The sequence below is a fragment of the Arachis stenosperma genome, chromosome 7 (genome assembly GCF_014773155.1).
Source record: "Arachis stenosperma cultivar V10309 chromosome 7, arast.V10309.gnm1.PFL2, whole genome shotgun sequence".
NCBI classification, from domain to species: Eukaryota; Viridiplantae; Streptophyta; class Magnoliopsida; order Fabales; family Fabaceae; genus Arachis; species Arachis stenosperma.
In genome coordinates, this window is record NC_080383.1 from 71,335,790 (window position 1) to 71,350,650 (window position 14,861).

Here is a 14,861-nt window from a genome sequence, read left to right on the forward strand (position 1 = left end):
GGTATTTAGCAACTTGCTCTTCAGTGACATACTCATCCTCTTCAGAGGAGGAATACTCATCAGAGCTCATGAAAGGCAGAAGCAAGTCCAGTGGAATCTCTATGGTCTCATTTTGAGCCTCAGATTTCTATGGTTCCTCATTGGGGAACTCAGTGGAGGCCAGTGGACGTCCATTGAGGTCTCCCTCAGTGGCGTTCACTGCCTCTCCTTCCTCTCCAAATTCGGCCATGTTGATGGCCTTGCACTCTCCTTTTGGATTTTCTTCTGTATTGCTTGGAAGAGTACTAGGAGGGAGTTCAGTAACTTTCTTGCTCAGCTGTCCCACTTGTGCCTCAAAGTTCCTAATAGAGGACCTTGTTTCATTCATGAAACTTTGAGTGGTTTTAATTAGATCAGAGACCATGGTTGCTAAGTCAGAGGGGTTCTGTTTAGCATTCTCTGTCTGTTGCTGAGAAGATGATGGAAAAGGCTTGCCATTGCTAAACCTGTTTCTTCCACCATTATTATTGTTGAAACCTTGTTGGGGTCTCTGTTGATCCTTCCATGAGAAATTTGGATGATTTCTCCATGAAGAATTATAGGTGTTTCCATAGGGTTCTCCTAGGTAATTCACCTCTTCCATTGAAGGGTTCTCAGGATCATAAGCTTCTTCTTCAGATGAAGCATCCTTAGTACTGCTTGGTGCATTTTACATTCCAGACAGACTTTGAGAAATCAAATTGACTTGTTGAGTCAATATTTTGTTCTGAGCCAATATGGCATTCAGAGTATCAATCTCAAGAACTCCTTTCTTCTGATTAGTCCCATTGTTCACAGGATTCCTTTCAGAAGTGTACATGAATTGGTTATTTGCAACCATTTCAATTAGTTCTTGAGCTTCTGTAGGCGTCTTCTTCAGATGAAGAGATCCTCCAGCAGAGCTATCCAAAGACATCTTGGATAGTTCAGAGAGACCATCATAGAAAATACCTATGATGCTCCATTCAGAAAGCATGTCAGAAGGACATTTTCTGATCAATTGTTTGTATCTTTCCCAAGCTTCATAGAGGGATTCTCCATCCTTCTGTCTGAAGGTTTGGACTTCCACTCTAAGCTTACTCAATTTTTGAGGTGGAAAGAACTTTGCCAAGAAGGCATTGACTAGCTTTTCCCATGAGTCCAGGCTTTCTTTAGGTTGTGAGTCCAACCATGTTCTAGCTCTGTCTCTTACAGCAAAAGGGAATAGCATAAGTCTGTAGACCTCAGGGTCAACCCCATTAGTCTTGACAGTGTCACAGATTTGCAAGAATTCAGCTAAAAACTGATGAGGATCTTCCAATGGAAGTCCATGGAACTTGCAATTCTGTTGCATTAGAGAAACTAATTGAGGCTTAAGCTCAAAGTTGTTTGCTCCAATGGCAGGGATAGAGATGCTTCTCCCATAGAAGTCGGGAGTAGGTGCAGTAAAGTCACCCAGCACCTTCCTTGCATTGTTGGCATTGTTGTTGTTTTCGGCTGCCATGGGTTCTTCTTCTTTGAAGAATTCGGTCAGGTCCTCAACAGAGAGTTGTGCCTTAGCTTCTCTTAGCTTTCGCTTCAAGGTCCTTTCAGGTTCAGGGTCAGCTTCAACAATAATGCCTTTGTCTTTGTTCCTGCTCATATGAAGGAGAAGAGAACAAGAAAATATGGAATCCTCTATGTCACAGTATAGAGATTCCTTGAGGTGTCAGAAGAACAGAAAATCAGAAGGAAGAAGTAGAGAATTCGAACTTTAATCAGATAGAGTTCGAATTGTGCATTGAGGAGGAGTGGTACTCCATAAATAGAAGGATGTGAGAAGAAGGGAAGAAATTTCGAAAATTAAGTAAAAGATTTTAAAAATATTTTGAAAAACACTAGTTAATTTTCAAAAACCAAGAGTGGGAAAGAGATCAAGTGATTTTTGCAAAAGATTTTGAAATTAGAATTTAAAAAGATTTGATTGAAAACTATTTTGAAAGAGATGTGATTAAAAAGATATGATTGAAAAGTTATGGTTTTAAAAAGATGTGATTGAGAAGATATGATTTGAAAAACAATTTTAAAAAGATTTGATTTTAAAAATTAATGACTTGCCTAACAAGAAAAGATATGATTCAAACATTAAACCTTCCTCAACAGAAAAGGCAACATACTTGAAATGTTCAATCAAATCATTAATTGTTAGTAAGTATCTTTGAAAAAGGAAAGAAATTGATTTTGAAAAAGATTTGATTGAAAAGATTTGATTTGAAAAAGATTTGATTTTGAAAAACTTTGAAAACTTTGAAAAAAATTGATTTGAAAAACAAAATCTTCCCTCTTGTGCCATCCTGGCGTTAAACGCCCAGAATGGTGCACATTCTGGCGTTTAACGCCCAGTGCACTACCTTTTTGGGCGTTAAACGCCCAACCAGGCACCCTGGCTGGCGTTTAAACGCCAGTCTGTCCTTCTTCACTGGGCGTTTTGAACGCCCAGCTTTTTCTGTATAATTCCTCTGCAGTATGTTCTGAATCTTCAATTCTCTGTATTATTGACTTGAAAAGACATAAATTAAAAATATTTTTGGATTTTTAATAATAAAAAATGCAACCAAAATCAAATAACAATGCATGCAAGACACCAAACTTAGCAGTTTGTATACTATTGACACTAACAAAATGAGAATGCATATGACAAACAACAAAAATACTCAAGTCAATAGAATTCAAAGATCAAAACAAGGAAATCATCAAGAACAACTTGAAGATTAATGAAGACACATGCATAAATTCGAAAAATGCAAGAAGAACAGAAACATGCAATTGACACCAAACTTAAAACGAGACACTAGACTTAAACAAGAAATATTTTTGGTTTTTATGATTTTGTAAATTTTTTTTTTGGATTTTTCGAAAATTAAGTGGAAAAGAAATAAAGGTATCAAAATTCTTAATGAGAATTCCAGGAATCATGCAATGTTAGTCTAAAGTTTTAGTCTAAAGGAATTAGACATAGCTAGCCAAGCTTCAGCAGGACATTGCATTCAAGAGCTAAATTGATAAGAATCAATCAGCTTTGGTGATGATAAGAACATCACCTTGAAACACTAGAATTCATTCTTAAGAACTCTGAAGAAAAATACCTAATCTAAGCAACAAGATGAACCGTCAGTTGTCCATACTCGAAACAATCCCCGGCAACGGCGCCAAAAACTTGGTGGGCGAAATCGTGATCACTACAACTTCGCACAACTAACCAGAAAGTGCACTGGGTCGTCCAAGTAATAAACCTTACACGAGTAAGGGTCGATCCCACGGAGATTGTTGGTATGAAGCAAGCTATGGTCACCTTGTAAATCGTAGTCAGTCAGACTCAAATGGGTGTGGGTGATATATGAATAAAACATAAAGATAGAGATAGAGATACTTATGTATATCATTGGTGAGAGCTTCAGATAAGTGTATGAAGATGCCTTCCCTTCCGTCTCTCTGCTTTCCTACTGTCTTCATCCAATCCTTCTTACTCCTTTCCATGGCAAGCTTATGCAAGGGTTTCACCGTTGTCAGTGGCTACCTCCCATCCTCTCAGTGGAAATGTTCAACGCACCCTGTCACGGCACGGCTATCCATCTGTCGGTTCTCGATCAGGCCGGAATAGAATCCATTGATTCTTTTGCGTTTGTCACTAACGCCCCGCCCTCAGGAGTTTGAAGCACGTCACAGTCATTCAATCATTGAATCCTACTCAGAATACCACAGACAAGGTTAGACCTTCCGGATTCTCTTGAATGCCGCCATCATTTCTTGCCTATACCACGAAGACTCTGATCTCACGGAATGGTTGGCTCGTTTGTCAGGCGAGCACTTGGTTGTCAGGAGATCAACCATGCATCATGTATCAGGAATCCAAGAGATATTCACCCAATCTAAGGTAGAACGGAGGTGGTTGTCAGTCACACGTTCATAGGTGAGAATGATGATGAGTGTCACGGATCATCACATTCATCAAGTTGAAGAACAAGTGATATCTTGGACAAAGAACAATCGGAATTGAATAGAAGAACAATAGTAATTGCATTAATACTCGAGGTACAGCAGAGCTCCACACCTTAATCTATGGTGTGTAGAAACTCCACCGTTGAAAATACATAAGAACAAGGTCTAGGCATGGCCGAATGGCCAGCCTCCCAAAGTGATCAAAAGATCTAAAGATCAAAAGATTCCAAAGATCAGAAGATGAAAATACAATAGTAAAAGGTCCTATATATAGAGGACTAGTAGCCTAGGGTGTACAGAGATGAGTAAATGACATAAAAATCCACTTCCGGGCCCACTTGGTGTGTGCTTGGGCTGAGCAATGAAGCATTTTCGTGTAGAGACTCTTCTTGGAGTTAAACGCCAGCTTTTGTGCCAGTTTGGGCGTTTAACTCCCGTTTTGGTGCCAGTTCCGGCGTTTAACGCTGGGAATTCTAAGGGTGACTTTGAACGCCGGTTTGAGCCATCAAATCTTGGGCAAAGTATGGACTATCATATATTGCTGGAAAGCCCAGGATGTCTACTTTCCAACGCCGTTGAGAGCGCGCCAATTGGGCTTCTGTAGCTCCAGAAAATCCACTTCGAGTGCAGAGAGGTCAGAATCCAACAGCATCTGCAGTCCTTTTCAGTCTCTGAATCAGATTTTTGCTCAGGTCCCTCAATTTCAGCCAGAAAATACCTGAAATCACAGAAAAACACACAATCTCATAGTAAAGTCCAAAAAAGTGAATTTTAACTAAAAACTAATAAAAATATACTAAAAACTAACTAAATCATACTAAAAACATACTAAAAACAATGCCAAAAAGCGTACAAATTATCCGCTCATCACTCGTACAGTTTTTTCTCCTTAATGATCCTACTCAAAACGCCACAGACAAGGTTGGATCTTCCAGATCAGAGAATGCTGCATCATTGGGTTCTGGCCTCTACCACAGAGACCTAATCTCCCTGTAAATTAGGTGAACTGGTGTCTCGAGAAGTCTCCAACGAAGTCATGGATTAGCCGTCTGAGAGATGTATGATTCAAGTTGGCGGTTAGTGCTTTCCACTGAAGTATTCACATGAACCTAAGTAGACGTGGGTGTTTGTCAGGCACGTTCATCTTAGTATGATGAACAGAGCTGATTGTCACTAATCATCCTATTCACCATGTTGAAGTACAAATATACATCTTAAAATTAATAACACACGGATCGAAGAGAAAGAGTAATACTTTTATTAATTCATAGGACTCAGCAAGACTTCTCCCTTCAACCTAAGAGGATTAGAAACTTATACTGAAAGCAAATACAATGTAAAACTCAAATATGGTGTGCGTCCTCCTTTGGTGAATGTAAAATACACTTTAAATACTAAATAGATGACTAGTAAGGGTAAAACAACCTATTTAGTGCTAAAATCTACTTCTGGGTAGTGAGTATTTGGGCTGAGTTTTGATGAGATCCACGTGCTAGGGAACCTCTAGGGCGTCGAACGCTGGATAGGGGGTCCTCTCTGGGCGTTTGGACGCTGGTCTCTGCTCTTTGGGCACTGGATGCTTGGAAGGGGGCAGGAAGCTGGTTTTGGACGCCATTTTTGGGCCTTTTAATCTGAAGCAAAGTATGGACTATTAAACATTGTTGGAAAGCTCTAGAAGTAAGCTTTCCACAGTCGTTGAGAACGCTCCATTTAAATTTCTATAACTCCAGAAAAGCTCTTCCGAGTGCAGGTAGGTCAGATCTGGACAGCATCTGTAGTGCTTTCTCTGTCTCTGAATCACACTTTTGTTCCAGGTCCTCAATTTCATCTAGAAAATATCTAAAATTATACAAAAATATAAAAACTCATAGTAGAATCCAAAAATGTGAATTTAACACTAAAACCTATAAAAACTCAATAAAAACTAAACAAAACATACTAAAAATTATATGAAAATGATGCCAAAAACGTATAAAATATCCGCTCATCAATAGGTTAAGTTTCTAGTCAACAAGATCACTCTCCACTTTTGTATCAGTTTCAGCATCTCCCTTTTTACCACCACCATCTAATCCTTCATATTCATTATCCTTAACCTGCCTAAAGTAATTCCAGTAACTATCCTTTTGCAAAAGATTAAACTACAAAATTTTAAAATTCCACACAAATTATCAAGATGTTAAAGATGACTATATTCATAACTCCCTTGGTATCTTAGACAAGTATGGAATAATCTATCTGAATGCTCTATTGTCTTAGATTTTATATCATTATTTTCAACCCACTTAAGCACATTTGGTCTATATTCTTCTTCTTTATTCACAGCGAATAGCTCGAACCATAGCTGCCATATGACTGCGACAGTAGCCCATTATTGTGCCCTCCAATTCCACTATCCATTATGCTATTCTACAACGATTTGGCCTCTCAAACTAGTTTGTTGCTGCAACAAGGATGACATTTATGGAGGAAAAGAGATTAAAATTTGTATTTATTGGGACTAATTTGATATAGCTCTCATAACATATTTTGTCAACAACAATTATTTAGCCATATATAATACTGACATGTCAAGCTAATGTGTCATATAAGCAAACATTAACATTGTTAGTTGTTAGAAAATTAAATTAAGAATATTCAAGAAAGTAGTCAACTACAATATACTAGAACATTGAAGAAGTTCAAAATCAAATTGAATTGGAATTGAATGGAAGTTGCACTCATAACCTCCATACTAGAAGAATCATGAAGTGCATTCGAAGCTTCAAGATTGATGACTAAGCTTAATAAAGAATTTTCAAGATGTGCTAGAAATTACAAGAAGTTACTTATTTGAATAGTCAAAGTAAGAAGCAAAGTTGGATAAGTATGTGTATCAAGAAGCTAGTATAATCATGAACTTTAGTATGAAACTTTGCCTATAAAAAGGCACATATGCCTTATGTATTTTGTATGTTTCATGAAATGAAAAAAAGATATGATTATGTGAAATCCTTCTTTGTTCTATTATTTCATATGGTTGGTGAAGTTGAGAGATGAAAAATATGATAGCGTCATTTATATGAGTGATTGATCCTAGGGCCAATTGAAGTGTGGGTATTATACTTACATTTGATATCAGAGCTGGTTAATCCAGTGCCTGGTGTTTGAGAGTTTGTGAAGTGTGAGAGAGTTCTCGCATAGCTGTTCGTTCGTAGAGTCGATATGACAAACACTTTTAATATTGTGTGGTCCGGTCCCAAGTTAAATGGGAAACTTGATTATAGTTATTGAGAGACTTTGATGTCTACCCATTTGAAGGCCCAGAACCTATGGAATTTCATTGAACCGGATTTGCAAGAAAGAGCAGATGCTGCCCAACAAAGGAGAGATCAATTGGCGCTATCTCAAATTCATCAAGGAGTAGATTATACGGTGTCTGGCAAAATTGCAAATGCCAAAAGTGCAAAAGAAGCATGGAACACGTTAAAGCTGTCATACAAAGGCGTAGATAAAGATCAGAAAGCAAAGCTACAGTCTTTGAGAAGAGAATATGAAAGGTACGAGATGTCTAGCTCAGAAACTGTTGAGCAATATTTTACTCGTGTTACAGATCTTGTCAATAAGATGAGAGTCTATGGAGAAGATATGCCCGATAGTAAAGTGGTGGAGAAAATTCTTCGCACCATGCCAATGAAGTATGACCATGTAGTGACTACGATACTAGAGTCACACAATATGGATACCATGACGATTGCAAAGTTGCAAGGAACCATGGAAAGCCACATCAGCAGAATACTAGAGAAGTCAGAAAAATCAACTGAGGAAGCCCTGAAAAGCCGAGTGAATTTAAACAATATTGCAGCATCAAGCCGTACATAAGAAAGACGAGGTCGCATTTTTAATTTTCAAAGTAGAGGTAGAAGAAATTTTAGGGGAAGAGTTTGTGGCAATTACAACCAAGGAAGTTACAATAATTTTACACCACCTAATCAAGGAAGAGGTGGAACGAATTTCAGGCCTGTCAACCGAGGAAGAGGTCGAGGTAATTTTTATCAAGAAAGAACCAATTTCAACTGTTTTCATTGTGGAAAGTATGTACACAAAGCAGCAGATTGCAGATTCAAAGTGATGAATAATAATCAAGCACACGTTGCAGAAAATCAGCATCAAAATACTGATGATAATCCGGGTACTTAGACTTTATTTTTTACAAGTAATTCATGTGCTGAAGATGAAAATATATGGTACTTGGATAATGCTTGCAGTAATCATATGTCTGGTAGAAAGGAGTTATTTTCTTCATTAGATGATTCAGTTAAACTATTATTGAAGTTTGGTAATAGTACAAAGATCCCTATTGAAGGAAAAAGGGCACATACCAATTAGATTGAAAGATGGTTCTCTGAGTAATATTTCTTATGTTTTCTATGCTCCTTAACTTGATTATAATTTATTGAGTATGGGCCAATTATCTGAGAAGGGATATAAGATGATAACTTATTGTGGATATTGCACTGTATTTGACAACAATGGAAGGTTCATTGATAAAGCAAAGATGACTTCAAACAGAATGTTTTCGTTAAAAATTCAACATGTTAATCCCTCTTGCATGAGTTCTGTGATACTTGATGATAACTGGTTGTGGCATATGCGATTTGGGCACTTTCATTTTTCTGGCCTAAACTACCTGTCAAGAAAAGGACTTGTTTCTGGCCTACCACAGATTCATATTCCTAATTGTGTTTGTGAGATTTGTCAACTGGGAAAGAAGCACAGAGATCCATTCCCTACAGGAAAGTCTTGGAGAGCTAGAAGATTACTTGAAATTGTGCATTCAGATCTATGTTCTGTAGAAGTTCCAAGTAATGGTGGTAGCAGGTACTTTATCACTTTTATTGATGATTTTAGTAGATATACATGGGTATACTTTCTGAAGCAAAAATCAAAAGCATGTGATGTCTTTAAGATATTCAAGGCGTTTGTCAAAAAATAAAGTGGCTGTAAAATCAAAATTCTCAGAACAGACAGAGGAACAAAATATCTTGCATGTTCAGAATACTTTAAGCAACACTGAATTCAACACCAACTAACAACTAGATACACTCCTCAACAAAATAGAGTTGCTGAAAGAAAGAATAGAACCATCATGGATATGGCTAGATGCATGCTCAAGTCAAAACAAATGCCTAAAGAGTTTTGGGCAGAAGCAGTCGCAACAGCAGTTCATATTTTAAATAGGAGTCCAACAAAGAGTGTTCATGATAAAACTCCAGAGAAAGCTTGGAGTGAAAAACAGCCTTCCATCCATCATTTCAGAGTCTTTGGGTGTATCGCTTATGCCCATGTACCAGATCAATTAAGGAAGAAGTTAGATGACAAAGGCGAGAATTGTATCTTTATTGGCTATAGCACAGACTCAAAAGCATACAAGTTGTACAATCCAGAAACAAAGAAAGTAATCATCAGCAGAGACGTGACATTTGACTAGAAAGCCACGTGGGACTGGGACACAAAGACAGAAAAGCATCTGATAGTAATTTCAAATACATGTGATGATGAAGAAGAAAGACAACCAGACGTAACCGAACAACCAGAATCATCTAGAAGACCTCAAAGAGAAAGGAAACTACCTGCTAGATTAGCAGATTATGAAGTTGGCAATGACAACAATCCGTCCGATGAAGAAATCATAAATTTTGCTCTATTTTCAGATTGTGAGCCGTTGAACTTTGAAGAATCCTTTAAAGACAACAATTGGAAGAAAGCAATGGATGAGGAGATTCATGCCATTGAGAAGAATGACACATGGGAGCTGACAGATTTACTAGCAGATAAGAAGCCGATTGGAGTAAAGTGGGTTTACAAGTCTAAGTACAAACTCAGTGGTGAAGTTGATCGTTTCAAGGCAAGATTAGTTGCAAAAGGATACAAACAAAAACCAGGTATCGACTACTTTGAAGTATTTGCTCCTGTTGCTAGATTAGACACTATTCGTATGATTATTTCACTCTTGGCTCAAAATAAGTGGAAGATACATCAAATGGATGTTAAGTCTGCATTTCTAAATGATACTTTAGAAGAAGAAGTGTATGTTGAGCAACCTGTAGGATATGAAGTTCTTGGAAAAGAAGATAAAGTTTATAAACTGAAGAAAGCTTTGTACGGGTTAAAGCAAGCACCAAGAGCATGGTACAAGAAGATTGATTCTTATTTCATTGAGAATGGTTTCAGAAGATGTCTGTTTGAGCATACTCTTTATATCAAGTTCGTTGAAAATGGAGATATCTTGATCGTGTGTCTTTATGTTGATGATTTGAACTTTACTGGGAACAATTTGAAGATAATTACAAAATTCAGGGAGGCTATGATAAAGCACTTTGAAATGACGGATATGGGCTTGATGTCTTACTTTCTTGGCATTGAAGTGGTTCAAAGAAATGATGAAATTTTCATTTCTCAGAAGAAATATGCAAATGATATTTTGAAGAAATTTCAGATGGAGCATTCAAAGCCAGTTCTACTCCAATCGAAGAGAAGTTCAAATTGTTGAGAGAAGATAAAGGAAGAACAGTAAATCCTACATATTACAAAAGCTTGATTGGAAGTCTAAGGTACCTGACTACGACTAGACCAGATATTGTGTTTGGCGTTGGTTTGCTTAGCAGATTTATGGAGGAGCCTTGTACCAACCATTTGCAAGTGGCAAAGAAAATTCTTCGATATATCAAAGGTACTTTAAATGATGGAATTTATTATGAGAATACTAATGAAGTAAACCTTGTTGGCTACACTGATAGTGATTGCACCGGAGATATAGAAACAAGAAAAAGTACTTCAGGGTTTGTATTTCATCTTGGTTCTGGTTCAATTTCATGGTCGTCAAAGAAACAACCAGTCGTTGCTCTCTCTACAGCAGAAGCAGAATATATAGCAGCAGCAAGTTGTGCAACACAAGCAGTTTGACTAAGAAGAATTCTTGAGAAATTGAACGAGAAACAAAGTACTCCAACAACAATATTTTGTGATAACAAGTCAGCTATTACACTTTGCAAAAATCCAGTATTTCGTGGAAGATCGAAGCATATTGATATTCGGGTTCACAAAATTAGAGAGTTGGTGAATGAAAAAGAAGTTGTGATCGAGTACTGTCCAACTGAAGAACAAGTTGCAGATATATTTAAAAAGTCATTGAAGACCGAGTTATTTTACAAGTTGAAGAAGATGCTTGGAATGATAAACTCTACAAGCTTGATTTAAGGGAGGCAATGTTAGAAAATTAAATCAAGAATATTCAAGAAAGTAGTACAACTACAATATACTAGAACATTGAAGAAGTTCAAAATCAAATTGAATTGGAATTGAATGGAAGTTGCACTCATAACCTCCATACTAGAAGAATCATGAAGTGCATTGGAAGCTTCAAGATTGATGACTAAGTTTAATAAAGAATTATCAGGATGTGCTAGAAATTACAAGAAGTTACTTATTTGAATAGTCAAAGTAAGAAGCGAAGTTGGATAAGTATGTGTATCAAGAAGCTAGTAGAATCATGAACTTTTAGTATGAAACTTTGCCTATAAAAAGGTACATATGCCTTATGTATTTTGTATATTCCATGAAATGAAAAAAAAGATATGATTATGTGAAGTCCTTTTTTGTTCTATTATTTTATATGGGTGTTAGTAAAGTTAAGAGATGAAAAATATGATAACGTTATTTATATGAGTGATTGATTTTAGAGCTAATTGAAGTGTGGATATTATACTTACATTAGTGATAAAACCGATAAAAAACTAATATGATTAATTTTAAATTTTTCGATGACGATTTTAATTAATTTAATCATTTCGACCAATTTAAAAAGTGCATAATCTTTTAAGACCAATTTTACCATTTATGTATATTATATTCACGTTCAAAATGCTCCTCTATCTCCATGTCCAAGGACCGAGGTACGTACGTTTGGCCTCTGTTCTCTGTTCGCTTCCAGTAGTTATCACTTAAATATTAAGTTATTTAATCATTTCATAATAGTTTACTTTTATCAATGACAAATTGCTATATTTGTTTCAATTCACTCCCAAATTACGAAAAACAGAGAGTGCAAACTACTAGCTAACCATTTGACCACATGGCGTCGGTATTTTAAGACATTCTGTATGTTTCTCTCCCTTTTTTCTTGGGTCTCCCACTCTCCCCATTCTATGGAATATCACGAACACCGTAATGCTATTAATTAGTCTATGAAACATTCCAATCAAACTCTTAAAGAAAAAATTAACTAAGAAATTATTCATCAATAATTGAATCCTAACATAGTGCCACGTATATATAGTTTTAATATACATTTAAACAAGTTTTAAATTTTTGTAATATATCTTATTTTAGATCTAATATTTTTTTTAAATTCTTAATTTTTTTAATTTTAATTTTTTTCTATAAATTTTAAGATAAAATATTTGAATAAACTAAAGGGAGCCAAATATTATCAATATCACTCAAAAGTAAGATATAGTAAGTAGATCATCCAAATATTTTATTTATATAAATCGAATTATAATTTTTATTAGTAAATCAAATTAAGCTAAACAGAATTACTTGATGCATGTGTAAATCAAAATTGTCTAATTCGATTTATATGTGACCTAATAATTTTACTTAATTTAATTCAATTTACTAGTAAAAATTGTAAATCGAATTACTCTAATTCAATTTATATAAATAAGGCCTTTGGGTGATTCACGTATCATTTCTTACTTCGGATGATATTGATAATATTTGACTCCTTTTAGTTTATTCAAGTATTTTACCCTAAAATTAAAAAGTTTTTTTATTTATTTTAGTTTTTACTATTAATTTGTTCTGTTAAATAATATAATATATTAAATAATGTTAACCTAGCATATCTTGTGTGCTATTTCAACATTTTATATTGGCACATTAGTTATTTGATAGTTCAAAAAAAAAAATTTAAAAATTAAACCAATTTTTTAAAACTAAAATATTCAGTGAAATTTCTCTTTTTCTCTCTTTCTCTCTCTTCTTTTTTCCCTCTTTGATTGTTGGCCTTAAGAGAATTGATTTACTGATTGGACCATTTTTTAAATAATGACAAAACATATTTTATAAAAACAAAAGACTTATTGTTTAAACATTTCATATTAAATGATATGGTAGAATTGTTATGTTTTGGGACGTGGCTGTAATATATAATATATAGTAGAGATTGTTATTCTTATTATGTTTCTCCATTCTAGTTTAAACTCTTAACAATATCACATTTTGTCTTGCTATTTTGGTTATGAACTTCACAATAATTTCTCAATTATTTATGTAATTGCTTATTAAAATATATTCTTCCTCAGCTAGTCAGCTTGCCTCTCTTACCACAAACCATTTCCTTTCACTTAATATGGTTTCATCAGTTACATTTTAATATTGTATAGTACCACTTCTAATCTTTGTTCTATTATTAGTTTACACAATTGATTATTCAAATGCAGAAAAATCCAAACCCACCAACTGGCCTAACATTGAATGTATCACAAAAAGTTGTAGATTATGAGATTCGATATGACTGCTAAGTCTTAACTACAATGCAACTTGTTAATTAGGATCTACTAATATATATCATATATTACAGCTCTTTAATTAGTGTTATTATTTTAATTTAACTAAGAGTCAAGAAAATGATTGTTAATTAACTCTGTCCCGTGTCATATATATATATCATGAAAACCAGAGTGTCATGTACTTGAGAAACTAAAGATGCCTCTGTTTTATTCGCCAATAGATTCATTTCTGGTATAATAATATGTTAGTTTAATTTATGTTACAAAGTAATATTTTCCATCAAACTCATTAGTTTTTTATTTTTATGTTCACACTACGCTACTCTGTTGACTACGTCAATCGAATATATATAGTTCATGAAATGAAGCTTGGTCTTCGCAATGACATTGAACTTCTAATAAGTCATGAATTTATGAAGAATGATATCAACTTATTATGAATCAATTTTTTTACAACAGTTTTTTAGTTAAAAATAATCGTTAATTTGTTTCTTCAATTATTAAAGAAATCATGTAGTAAGATCACTTTTTGATAATAAGAAACATATGAACCCTGTATATTGTCTCTTTAATAAGACTTTGAAGTGCTTTTGAAATTAAAAGATATATTTTAAAAATATAAATCCATTATTTTTTTGAAAAAATATTTTAAAGAAGTAAAAATTATTTTTACGTTTGAATGTAATCTTTTTAAAATCTATGTTTGGATATATAATATTAAAATAATTGATTTTATCCTTAAATAATATTTTTTTTAAATTATAAAAAAGATCTATATCTAAGAATGATAACTTATCAATTATTTATTTGTTTATTTTACTTTGACCAAACAAGAGTGATGGTTATCAGTGGTTAAGAGAAGGGGGTTGAATCTTAGCCATCTTTCTCTAAATGTTACTTTCTGTTTTTTAGAATAGCTCCAGGAGATATTTCTGTTTTTTGTCTCATGGCTGGTTAAGAGACATTTTTTTTGTCTCATAACCGGTTAGGAGATATTTTTCAATTTTTTTTCCACGAACAGAAACAGTAAAGGAGAAGAAGAGAAAGAGAGAATCACACCCAAAAGTATCATGGTTCAGCTGCTCAGTGCAATGCAGCCTACATCCAGTCTCCATCACAACTGTGACGGAATTTCACTATAATCAAACTGATTACAGACACCAATTCTCTCTAGGAACTACCCTTCCTATCCGGAACAAGTCCTGAATCTATCCCCAACCCTAAACTTGACTTGGTCATCTACCAAGCTTTCAACTGCTAAGTGCTATCCCAATTTGCAAGGGGATCCCCTCAGGATCATGATAACAAAACAGAAATACATACAAAGAATTT

The 14,861-nt window shown here is 34.8% G+C and overlaps 1 non-coding gene across 1 annotated transcript; it reads left to right on the forward strand.

Annotated features, from left to right (window-relative positions):
• Positions 1-988: 988 nt before the first annotated feature.
• LOC130942897 (small nucleolar RNA R71) lies at positions 989-1,096 on the forward strand. Its single transcript, XR_009071444.1, has one exon. It is a non-coding gene; the product is annotated as a small nucleolar RNA R71 (small nucleolar RNA).
• Positions 1,097-14,861: the final 13,765 nt, after the last annotated feature.